Consider the following 12,435-nt stretch of genomic DNA (forward strand, 5'->3'; position numbering starts at 1 on the left):
AATTACCTAAAAGGCAGGAAAGTTGGACTTTTAATGTTCTCGCACTTTCAATATAACCTAGCAGGCTGGAGTATTCGAATTTTAATGTTCTCGCACTTTCAAAAAACCTAAAATGCAGGAGTGTTCGACTTTTAATGTTCTCGCACTTTCACAATAACCTAAAAGGCAGGAGTGTTCGACTTTTAATGTTCTCACACTTTCACAACAACCTAAAAGGCAGGAGTGTTCGACTTTAAATGTTCTCGCACTTTCACCATAACCTAAAAGGCTGGAGAGTTCGTATTTTAAGGCTGTCACACTTTCGCAATAACCTAAAAGGCAGGAGTGTTCGACTTTTAATGTTCTCGCACTTTCACAATAACCTAAAATGCTGGAGAGTTCGTATTTTAAAGCTGTCACAATTTCACAATAACCTAAAAGGCAGGAAAGTTGGACTTTTAATGTTCTCGCACTTTCACAATAACCTAAAAGGCTTCAAAGTTCGTATAATAAAGCAGTCACACTTTCACAATAACCTGAAAGGCAGGAGTGTTCGACTTTTAATGTTCTCACTCTTTCACAATATCCTGAAATGCAGAAGTGTTGGACTTTTAATGTTCTCACACTTTCACAATAACCTAAAAGGCTGGAAAGTTTGTTATTTTAAAGCTGTCACACTTTCAAAATAACCTCAAAGGCAGGAGTGTTCGACATTCTAATGTTCTCGCCCATTCAAAATAGCCTAAAAGGGAAAAGTGTTCGACTTTCAATGTTTTCACACGTTCACAAAACCTAAAATGCAGGAGTGTTCGACTTTTATTGTTTTCGCACTTTCACAATAACCTAAAATGCGGGAGAGTTCGTATTTTGAAGCTGTCACACTTTCACAATAACCTAAAAGGCAGGATTGTTCGACTTTTAATGTTCTCGCACTTTCACAAAAACCTAAAAGGCAGGAGTGTTCGACTTTTAATGTTCTCACTATTTCACAAAACCTAAAAGGCAGGAGTGTTCGACTTTTAATGTTCTCGCACTTTCATAATAACCTAATAGGCTGGAGAGTTCGTATTTTGAGGCTGTCATACTTTCACAATAACCTAAAAGGCAGGAGTGTTCGACTTTTAATGTTCTTGAACTTTCACAATAACCTAAAAGGCAGGAGTGTTCGACTTTCAATGTTCTCACACTTTCACAATAACCTGAAAGGCAGGAGTGTTCGACTTTCAATGTTCTCACACTTTCACAATAACCTGAAAGGCAGGAGTGTTCGACTTTTAATGTTCTCGCACTTTCACAATAACCTAACAGGCTGGACAGTTTGTATTTTGAGGCTGTCATACTTTCACAATAACCTAAAAGGCAGGAGTGTTCGACTTTTAATGTTCTTGAACTTTCACAATAACCTAAAAGGCAGGAGTGTTGAACTTTAAATGTTCTCGCACTTTCATAATAACCTAAAAGGCAGGAGTGTTCAACATTTAAAGTTCTCGCACTATCATAATAACCTAAAAGGCTGGAGAGTTTGTATTTTAAAGCTGTCACACATTCACAATAACCTCAAAGACAGGAGTGTTCGACTTCTAATGTTCTCGCAATTTCACAATAACCTAAAAGGCAGGAGTATTTGACTTTTAATGTTCTTACACTTTCATAATAACCTAAAAGGCAGGAGTGTTCGACTTTTAATGTTCTCGCACTTTCACAATAACCTAAAAGGCTGGAGAGTTCGCATTTTAAAGCTGTCACACTTTCAAAATAACCTGAAAGGCAGGAGTATTCGACTTTTAATGTTCTCATACTTTCACAATATCCTAAAATGCAGGAGTGTTGGACTTTTAATGTTCTCACACTTTCACGATAACCTAAAAGGAAAGAGTGTTGGACTTTTAATGTTCTAGCACTTTCAAAATAACCTAAAATGCTGGAGAGTTCGTATTTTAAAGCTGTCACACTTTCACAGTAACCTAAAATGCAGGTGTTTTCGACTTTTAATGTTTTCACACTTTCACAATAACCTAAAAGGCGGGAGAGTTCGTATTTTAAAGCTGTCATACTTTCACAATAACCTAAAAGTCAGGAGTGTTCGACTTGTAATGTTCTCGCACTTTCACAATAACCTCAAAGGCAGGAGTGTTCGACTTTTAATGTTCTCAATCTTTCACAATAACCTAAAAGGCAGGAGTGTTCGACATTTAATGTTCTCGCATTTTCACAATAACCTAAAAAGCTGGAGAGTTCGTATTTTAAAGCTGTCACACTTTCACAATAACCTAAAAGGCAGGATTGTTCGACTTTTAATGTTCTCGCACTTTCAAAATAACCTAAAAGGCTGGAGTGTTCGACTTTTAATGTTCTCACACATTCACAATAACCTAAAAGGCAGGAGTGTTTGACTTTTAATGTTCTCGCACTTTCACAATAACCTAAAAGGCTGGAGAGTTTGTATTTATAAGCTGTCACACTCTCACAATAACCTAAAAGGCAGGAAGGTTCTACTTTTAATGTTCTCGCACTTTCACAATAACCCAAAATGCTGGAGTGTTCGACTTTTAATGTTCTCACACTTTCACAATAACCTGAAAGGCCGGTGTTGGACTTTTAATGTTTTCGCACTCTCACAATAACCTAAAAGGCTGGAAAGTTCGTATTTTAAAGCGGTCACACTTTCACAATAACCTAATAGGCAGGAGTGTTCGACTTTTAATGTTTTTGCACTTTCACAATAACCTAAAAGGCAGGAGTGTCTGACATTTAATGTTCTCGCACTTTCACAATAACATAAAATGCAGGAGTGTTGGACTTTTAATGTTTTCACACTTTCACAATAACCTAAAAGGTAGGAGTGTTTGACTTTTAATGTTCTCAACCTTTTAAAATAACCTAAAAGGCTGGAGAGTTCGTATTTTAATTCTGTCACACTTTCACAATAACCTAAAAGGCAGGAGTGTTCGACTTTTAATGTTCTCGCACTTTCACAATAACCTAAAAGGCTGGAGAGTTTGTATTTTAAAGCGTTCACACTTTCACAATAACCTAAAAGGAAGGAGTTTTGGACTTTTAATGTTCTCGCACTTTCACAATAATCTAAAAGGCTGGAGAGTTCCTATTTTAAAGCGTTCACTTTTTCACAATAACCTAAAATGAAGGAGTGTTCGACTTTTAGTGTTCTCACACTTTCACAAAACCTAAAATGCAGGAGTGTTTGACCTTTAATGTTCTCGCACTTACACAATAACCTAAAAGGCTGGAAAGATTGTTATTTTAAAGCTGTCACACTTTTGAAATAACCTAAAAGGCAGGAGTGTTCGACATTATAATGTTCTCGCACTTTCACAACCTAAAAGGCAAGATAGTTCGACTTTTAATGTTTTCAAACTTTCACAAAACCTAAAATGAAGGAATGTTCGACTTTAAATGTTTTCGCAATTTCACAATAACCAAAAAGGTAGGAGAGATCGTATTTTAAAGCTGTCACACTTTCCGAAAAACCTAAAAGGCCGAAGTGTTCGACTTTTAATGTTCTTGCACTTTCACAATAACCGAAAAGGCTGGAGAGATCGTATTTATAAGCAGTCACACTTTCACAATAACCTAAAAGGCTGGAGAGTTCGTATTTTAAAGCTGACACACTTTCACAACCTAAAATGCAGGAGTGTTCGACTCTTAATGTTCTCACACTTTCACAATAACCTAAAAGGTTGGAGAGTTCGTATTTTAAAGCTGTCACACTTTTACAATAACCTAAAAGGCTGGAGTGTTCGACTTTTAATGTTCTCGCACTTCCACAATAACCTAAAAACCCTGGAGAGTTCGTATTTTAAAGCGGTCACACTTTTACAATAACCTAAAAGGCAGGAGTGTTCGACTCTTAATGTTCTCGCACTTTCACAATAACTTAAAAGGCTGGAGAGATCGTATTTTAAAGCTGTCACACTTTTAAAATAACCTAAAAGTCTGGAATGTTCGACTTTTAATGTTTTCGCACTTTCACAATAACCTGAAAGGCTGGAGAGTTTGTATTTTAAAGCTGTCACACTTTCACAGTTACTTAAAAGGTAGGAGTGTTCGACTTTAAATGTTCTCGCACTTTCACAATAACCTAAAATGCAGGAGTGTTGCACTTTTAATGTTCTCGCACTTTCAAAATAACCTACAAGGCATGAATGTTCGACTTTTAATGTTCTCCAACTTTCACAATAACCTAAAAGGCAGGAGTGTTCGTATTTTAAAGCTGTCACACTTTCATTATAACCTAAAAGGCAGGAGTGTTTGACTTTTAATGTTCTCGAACTTTCACAATAACCTAAAAGGCAGAAGGGTTCGACTTTTAATGTTCTCACACTTTCACAATAACTTAAAAGGCAGGAGTGTTGGACTTTCAATGTTCTCGCACTTTCATAATAACCTAAAAGGCTGGAGAGTTTGTATTTTAAAGCTGTCACACTTTCACAATAACCTAAAAGGCAGGGGTGTTCGACTTTTAATGTACTCGCACTTTCATAATAACCTAAAAGGCTGGAGAGTTTGTATTTTAAAGCTCTCACATTTTCACAATAACCTAAAAGGCAGGGGTGTTCAACTTTTAATGTTCTCGCACTTTCATAATAACCTAAAAGGCTGGAGAGTTTGTAATTTAAAGCTCTCACACTTTCACAATAACCTAAAAGGCAGGGGTGTTCGACTTTTAATGTTCTCGCACTTTCACAATAACCTAAAAGGCAGGAGTGTTGGACTTTCAATGTTTTCACACTTTCATAATAACCTAAAAGGCTGGAGAGTTTGTATTTTTAAGCTGTCACACTTTCACAATAACCTAAAAGGCAGGGGTGTTCAACTTTTAATGTTCTCGCACTTTCATAATAACCTAAAAGGCTGGAGAGTTTGTATTTTAAAGCTCTCACACTTTCACAATAACCTAAAAGGCAGGGGTGTTCGACTTTTAATGTTCTCGCACTTTCACAATAACCTAAAAGGCAGGAGTGTTGGACTTTCAATGTTCTCACACTTTCATAATAACCTAAAAGGCTGGAGAGTTTGTATTTTTAAGCTGTCACACTTTCACAATAACCTAAAAGGCAGGGGTGTTCAACTTTTAATGTTCTCGCACTTTCATAATAACCTAAAAGGCTGGAGAGTTTGTATTTTAAAGCTGTCACACTTTCACAATAACCTAAAAGGCAGGAAAGTTCAACTTTTAATGTTCTCGCACTTTCATAATAACCTAAAAGGCTGGAGAGTTTGTATTTTAAAGCTGTCACACTTTCACAATAACCTAAAAGGCAGGGGTGTTCGACTTTTAATGTTCTCGCACTTTCACAATAACCTAAAAGGCAGAAGTGTTCGACTTTTAATGTTCTCGCACTTTCACAATAACCTAAAAGGCTGAAGTGTTCGACTTTTAATGTTCTCACACTTTCACAATAACCTAAAAGGCAGGAGTGTTGGACTTTTGATGTTCTTGCACTTTCACAATAACCTAAAAGGCTGGAGAGTTTGTATTTTAAAGCTGTCACACTTTCACAATAACCTAAAAGGCAGGGGTGTTCGACTTTTAATGTTCTCACACTTTCACAATAACCTAAAAGGCAGGAGTGTTTGACTTTTAATGTTCTCGCACTTTCACAATAACCTAAAAGGCAGGAGTGTTGGACTTTTTATGTTCTCACACTTTCATAATAACCTAAAAGGCTGGAGAGTTTGTATTTTAAAGCTGTCACACTTTCACAATAACCTAAAAGGCAGGGGTGTTCGACTTTTAATGTTCTCACACTTTCACAATAACCTAAAAGGCAGGAGTGTTTGACTTTTAATGTTCTCACACTTTCACAATAACCTAAAAGGCAGGAGTGTTAGACTTTTAATGTTCTCACACTTTCACAATAACCTAAAAGGAAGGAGTGTTTGACTTTTAACGTATTCACACTTTCACAATAACCTGAAAGGCAGGAGAGTTCGTATTTTAAACCTGTCACACTTTCACAATAACCTAATAGGCAGGAGTGTTCGACTTTTAATGTTCTCACACCTTCACAATAACCTAAAAGGCAGGTGTGTTGGACATTTAATGTTCTCGCACTTTCACAATAACATAAAATGCAGGAGTGCTGGACTTTTAATGCTTTCACACTTTCACAATAGCCTAAAAGGTAGGAGTGTTGGACTTTTAATGTTCTCACACTTTCAAAACAACCTAAAAGGTTGGAGAGTTCGCATTTTAATGCTGTCACACTTTCACAATAACCTAAAAGGCAGGAGTGTTCGGATTTTAATGTTCTCGCACTTTCACAATAACCTAAAAGGCTGGAGAGTTTGTATTTTAAAGGGTTCACACTTTCACAATAACCTAAAAGGAGGGATTGTTAGGCTCTTAATGTTCTCACACTTTAACAATAATCTAAAAGGCTGGAGAGTTCGTAATTCAAAGCTGTCACACTTTCAAAATAACCTAAAAGGCTGGAGTGTTCGACTTTCAATGTTCTCGCACTTTCACATTAACCTAAAAGGCAGGAGTGTTGGATTCTTAATGTTATCACACTTTCACAAATACCTAATCGGCTGGAGAGTTCGTATTTCAAAGTTGTCACACTTTTACAATAACCTAAAAGTCTGAAGTATTCGACTTTTAATGTTCTAGCACTTTCAAAATAACCTAAAAGGCTGGAGAGTTCGTATTTTAAAGCTGACACACTTTCACAATAACCTAAAAGGCAGGAATGTTCGACTTTTAATGTTCTCGCACTTTCACAATAACCTAAAAGGCAAGAGTGTTGGAATTTTAATGTTCTCCCACTTTCACAATAACCTAAAAGGCTGGAGAGATCGTATTTTAAAGCTGTCACACTTTTACAATAACCTAAAAGTCTGAAGTATTCGACTTTTAATGTTCTAGCACTTTCACAATAACCTAAAAGGCTGGAGAGTTCGTATTTTAAAGCTGATACACTTTCACAATAACCTAAAAGGCAGGAATGTTCGACTTTTAATGTTCTCGCACTTTCACAATAACCTAAAAGGCAAAGGTGTTGGACTTTTAATGTTCTCACCCTTTCACAATAACCTAAAAGCCTGGAAATTTCGTATTTTAAAGCTGTCACACTTTTACAATAACTTAAAAGGCTGGAGTGTTCGACTTTTAGTTTTCTCGCACTTTCACAATAACCTAAAAGCCTGGAGAGTTCGTATTTTAAAGCTGTCACACTTTTACAATAACCTAAAAGGCAAGAGTGTTGGACTTTTAATGTTCTCACACTTTCACAATAACCTAAAAGCCTGGAGAGTTCGTATTTTAAAGCTGTCACACTTTTACAATAACCTAAAAGTCTGAAGTATTCGACTTTTAATGTTCTAGCACTCTCACAATAACCTAAAAGGCTGGAGAGTTCGTATTTTAAAGCTGTCACACCTTTACAATAACCTAAAAGTCTAGAGTGTTCGACTTTTAATGTTCTCGCACTTTCACAATAACCTAAAAGGCTTGAGAGTTCGTATTTTAAAGCTGTCACACTTTCACAATAACCTAAAAGGCTGGAGAGTTCGTATCTTAAAGCTGTCACACTTTCACAATAACCTAAAAGGTAGGAGTGTTGGACTTTTAATGTTCTCGCACTTTCACAATAACCTAAAATGCAGGAGTGTTCGACTTTTAATGTTCTCACACTTTCACAATAACCTGAAAAGCAGGAGTGTTGGACTTTAAATGTTCTCGCACTTTCAAAATAACCTAAAAGGGTGAAGAGTTCGTATTTTAAAGCTGTCACACTTTTACAATAACCTAAAAGTCTGGAGAGTTCGTATTTTAAAGCTGTCACATTCACAATAACCTAAAAGGTAGGAGTGTTCGACTTTTAATATTCTCGCACTTTCACAATAACCTAAAAGGCAGGAGTGTTCGACTTTTAATGTTCTCGCACTTTCACAATAACTTAAAAGGCAGGAGTGTTCGACTTTTAATGTTTTCACACTTTCACAAAACCTATAATGTTTTCGCACTTTCACAATAACCTAAAAGGCTGGAGTGTTCGTATTTTAAGGCTGTCACACTTTCACAATAACATAAAAGGCAGGAATGTTCGATTTTTAATGTTTTTACACTTTCACAATAACCTAAAATGCAGGAGTGTTCGACTTTTAATGTTCTCACACTTCCACAATAACCTAAAAGGCTGGAGAGTTCGTACTTTAAAGCTGTCACACTTCCATAATAACCTAAAATGCAGGAGTGTTGCACTTTTAATGTTTTCGCACTCTCACAATAACCTAAAAGGCAGGAGTGTTGGACTTTTAATGTTCTCACACTTTCAAAATAACCTGAAATGCAGGAGTGTTGGACTTTTAATGTTCTCACACTTTCACAATAACCTAAAAGGCTGGAGAGTTCGTATTATAAATCTGTCACACTTTCACAATAACCTAAAATGCAGGAGTGTTCGACTTTTAATGTTCTCGCGCTTTCACAATAACTTAAAAGGCAGGAGTGTTGGACTTTTTATGTTCTCACATTTTCACAATAACCTAAAAGGCAGGATTGTTGGACTTTTAATGTTCTCACACTTTCACAATAACCTAAAAGGCTTCAGAGTTCGTATTTTAAAGCTGTCACACTTTCACAAAAACCTAAAAGGTAGCAGTGTTCGACTTTTAATGTTCTCGCACTTTCACAATAACCTAAAATGATGGAGGGTTCGTATTTTGAAGCTGTCACACTTTCACAATAATCTAAAAGGCAAGAGAGTTGGACTTTTAATGTTCTCACACTTTCACAATAACATAAAATTCAGGAGTGTTGGACTTTTAATGCGTTCACACTTTCACAATAACCTAAAAGGAAGGAGTGTTGGACTTTTAATGTTCTCGCACTTTCACAATAACCTAAAAGGCAAGTGTGTTTGACTTTTAATGTTCTCATACTTTCACAATAACCTAAAAGGCAGGAGTGGTGGACTTTTAATGTTCTCGCACTTTCACAATAACCTAAAAGGCAGGTGTTGGACTTTTAATGTTCTCACACTTTCACAATAACCTAAAAGGCAGGAGTGGTGGACTTATAATGTTCTCGCACTTTCACAATAACCTAAAAGGCAGGAGTGTTGGACTTTTAATGTTCTCACTCTTTCACAATAACCTAAAAGGCAGGAGTGGTGGACTTTTAATGGTCTCACACTTTCACAATAACCTAAAAGGCAGGAGTGTTGGACTTTCAATGTTCTCGCACTTTCATAATAACCTAAAAGGCAGGTGTGTTCGACTTTTAATGTTCTCACACTTTCACAATAACCTAAAAGGCAGGAGTGTTGGTCTTTTAATGTTCTCACACTTTCACAATAACCTAAAAGGCAGGAGTGTTGGACTTTCAATGTTCTCACACTTTCACAATAACCTAAAAGGCAGGTGTGTTTGACTTTTAATGTTCTCACACTTTCACAATAACCTAAAAGGCAGGTGTGTTCGACTTTTAATGTTTTCACACTTTCACAATAACCTAAAAGGCTGGAGAGTTCGTATTATAAAGCTGTCACACTTTCACAATAACCTAAAAGGCAGGAGTGTTCGACTTTTAATGTTTTCATACTTTCATAAAACCTAAAATGCAGAAGTGTTCGACTTTTAATGTTTTTACACTTTCACAATAACCTAAAAGGCAGGAGTGTTGGACTTTTAATGTTCTCACACTTTCACAATAACCTAAAAGGCAGGAGTGGTGGTTTTTAATGTTCTCGCACTTTCAAAATAACCGAAAAGGCTGGAGAGTTCGCATTTCAAAGCTGTCACACTTTCACAATAACCTAAAAGGCAGGAGTGTTCGACTTTTAATGTTCTCGCACTTTCACAATAACCTATAAAGCTTGAGAGTTTGTATTTTAAAGCTGTCACACTTTCAAAATAACCTAAGATGCAGAAGTGTTAGATTTTTAATGTTCTCACACTTTCACAATAACATAAAAGGATGGAGTATTCGACTTTTAATGTTTTCACACTTTCACAATAACCTGAAAAGCTGGTGTTGGACTTTTAATGTGTTTGCACTTTCACAACAACCTAAAAGGCTGAAGAGTTCGTATTTTAAACCTGTCACACTTTCACAATAACCTTATAGGCAGGAGTGTTCGACATTTAATGTTCTCGCACCTTCACAATAACCTAAAAGGCAGGTGTGTTGGACATTTAATGTTCTCGCACTTTATCAATAACATAAAATGCAGGAGTGTTGAACTTTCAATGTTTTCACACTTTCACAATAACCTAAAAGGTAGGAGTGTTGGACTTTTAATGTTCTCTCACTTTCACAATAACCTAAAAGTCTGGAGAGTTCGTATTTTAATGCTCTTACACTTTCACAATAACCTAAAAGGCAGGAGTGTACGACTTTTAATGTTCTCGTACTTTCACAATAACCTAACAGGTTGGAGAGTTCGTATTTTAAAGCGTTCACACTTTCACAATAACCTATAAGAAAGGTGTTGGACTTTTAATGTTCTCGCACTTCCACAATAATCTAAAAGGCTGGAGAGTTCGTATTTTAAAGCTGTTACACTTTCACAATAACATAAAAGGCAGGAGTGTTCGACTTTTAATGTTCTCACACTTTCACAATAACCTAAAAGGCTGGAGAGTTTGTATTTCAAAGCTGTCACACTTTTACAATAACCTAAAAGGCAGGAGTGTTCGACTTTTAATGTTCTCGCACTTTCAAAATAACCTAAAAGGCTGGAGAGTTCATATTTTAAAGCTGTTATACTTTCACAATAACCGAAAAGGCAGGAGTGTTGGACTTTTAATGTTCTCGCACTTTCACAATAACTTAAAAGGCAGGAGTGTTTGACTTTTAATGATTTCACACTTTCATAAAACCTATAATGTTCTCGCACTTTCACAATAACCTAAAAGGCTGGAGAGTTCGTATTTTAAGGCTGTCACACTTTCACAATAACATAAAAGGCAGGAGTGTTCGACTTTTAATGTTCTCGCACTTTCACAATAACCTAAAAGGTTTGAGAGTTCATATTATAAAGCTGTCACACTTTCACAATAACCTAAAAGGCAGGAGTGTTCAACTTTTAATGTTCTTGCACTTTCACAATAATCTAAAAGGCTGGAGAGTTTGTATTTTAAAGCTGTCACACTTTTACAATAACCTAAAATGCAGGAGTGTTCGACTTTCAATGTTCTCGCACTTTCACAATAACCTAAAAGGCTGGAGAGATCGTATTTTTAAGCAGTCACACTTTTACCATAACCTAAAAGTCTGGAGTGTTTGACTTTTAATGTTTTAGCACTTTCACAATAACCTAAAAGGCTGGAGAGTTTGTATTTTAAAGCTGAAACACTTTCACAATAACCTAAAAGGCAGGAGTGTTCGACTTGTAATGTTCTCGCACTTTCACAATAACCTAAAAGGCAGGAGTGTTGGACTCTTAATGTTCTCACACATTCACAATAACCTAAAAGGTTGGAGAGTTCGTATTTTAAAGCTGTCACACTTTTACAATAACCTAAAAGGCAGGAGTGTTCGACTTTTAATGTTCTTGCACATTCACAATAACCTAAAAGCCTGGAGAGTTCGTATTTTAAAGCGGTCACACTTTTACAATAACCTAAATGGCTGGAGTGTTCGACTTTTAATGTTCTCGCACTTTCACAATAACCTAAAAGGCAGGAGTGTTGGACTCTTAATGTTCTCGCACTTTCACAATAACTTAAAAGGCTGCAGAGATCGTATTTTAAAGCTGTCACACTTTTACAATAACCTAAAAGTCTAGAGTGTTCAACTTTTAATGTTCTCGCACTTTCACAATAATCTAAAAGGCTCGAGAGTTCGTATTTTAAAGCTGTCATACTTTCACAATAACCTAAAAGGTAGGAGTGTTGGCCTTTAATGTTTTCGCAATTTCACAATAACATAAAATGCAGGAGTGTTGGACTTTTAATGTTCTCGTACTTCCACAATAACCTAAAATGCAGGAGTGTTCGACTTTTAATGTTCTCACACTTTCACAAGAACCTAAAATGAAGGAGTGTTGGACTTTTAATGTTCTCACACTTTCACAATAACCTAAAAGGCTTCACAGTTCGTATTTTAAAGCTGTCACACTTTCACAATAACCTAAAAGTCAGGAGTGTTCGACTTTCAATATTCTCACACTTTCACAATAACCTAAAAGGCTGGAGAGTTCGTATTATAAAGGTGTCACACTTTCACAATACCCTAATTTCACAATACCCTAAAAGGCAGGAGTGTTCAACTTTTAATGTTTTCGCACTTTCACAATAACCTAAAAAGCAGGAGTGTTGGACTCTTAATGTTCTCACACTTTCAAAATAACCTAAAATGCAGGAGTGTTCTACTTTTAATGTTTTCACACTTTCACAATAACCTAAAAGGCTGGAGAGTTCGTATTATAAAGCTGTCACACTTTCACAATAACCTAAAAGGCAGGAGTGTTCGACTTTTAATGTTCT

The 12,435-nt window shown here is 36.2% G+C and overlaps 1 long non-coding RNA gene across 1 annotated transcript in view; it reads right to left on the reverse strand.

Annotated features, from left to right (window-relative positions):
• LOC137644970 (uncharacterized) overlaps positions 1-12,435 on the reverse strand; it is a 49,134-nt gene that overhangs the window by 34,485 nt on the left and 2,214 nt on the right. The gene's annotated exons all lie outside the window — the stretch shown is intronic.

This window comes from Palaemon carinicauda, chromosome 1 (assembly GCF_036898095.1).
Source record: "Palaemon carinicauda isolate YSFRI2023 chromosome 1, ASM3689809v2, whole genome shotgun sequence".
In the NCBI taxonomy this organism is placed as follows: domain Eukaryota; kingdom Metazoa; phylum Arthropoda; class Malacostraca; order Decapoda; family Palaemonidae; genus Palaemon; species Palaemon carinicauda.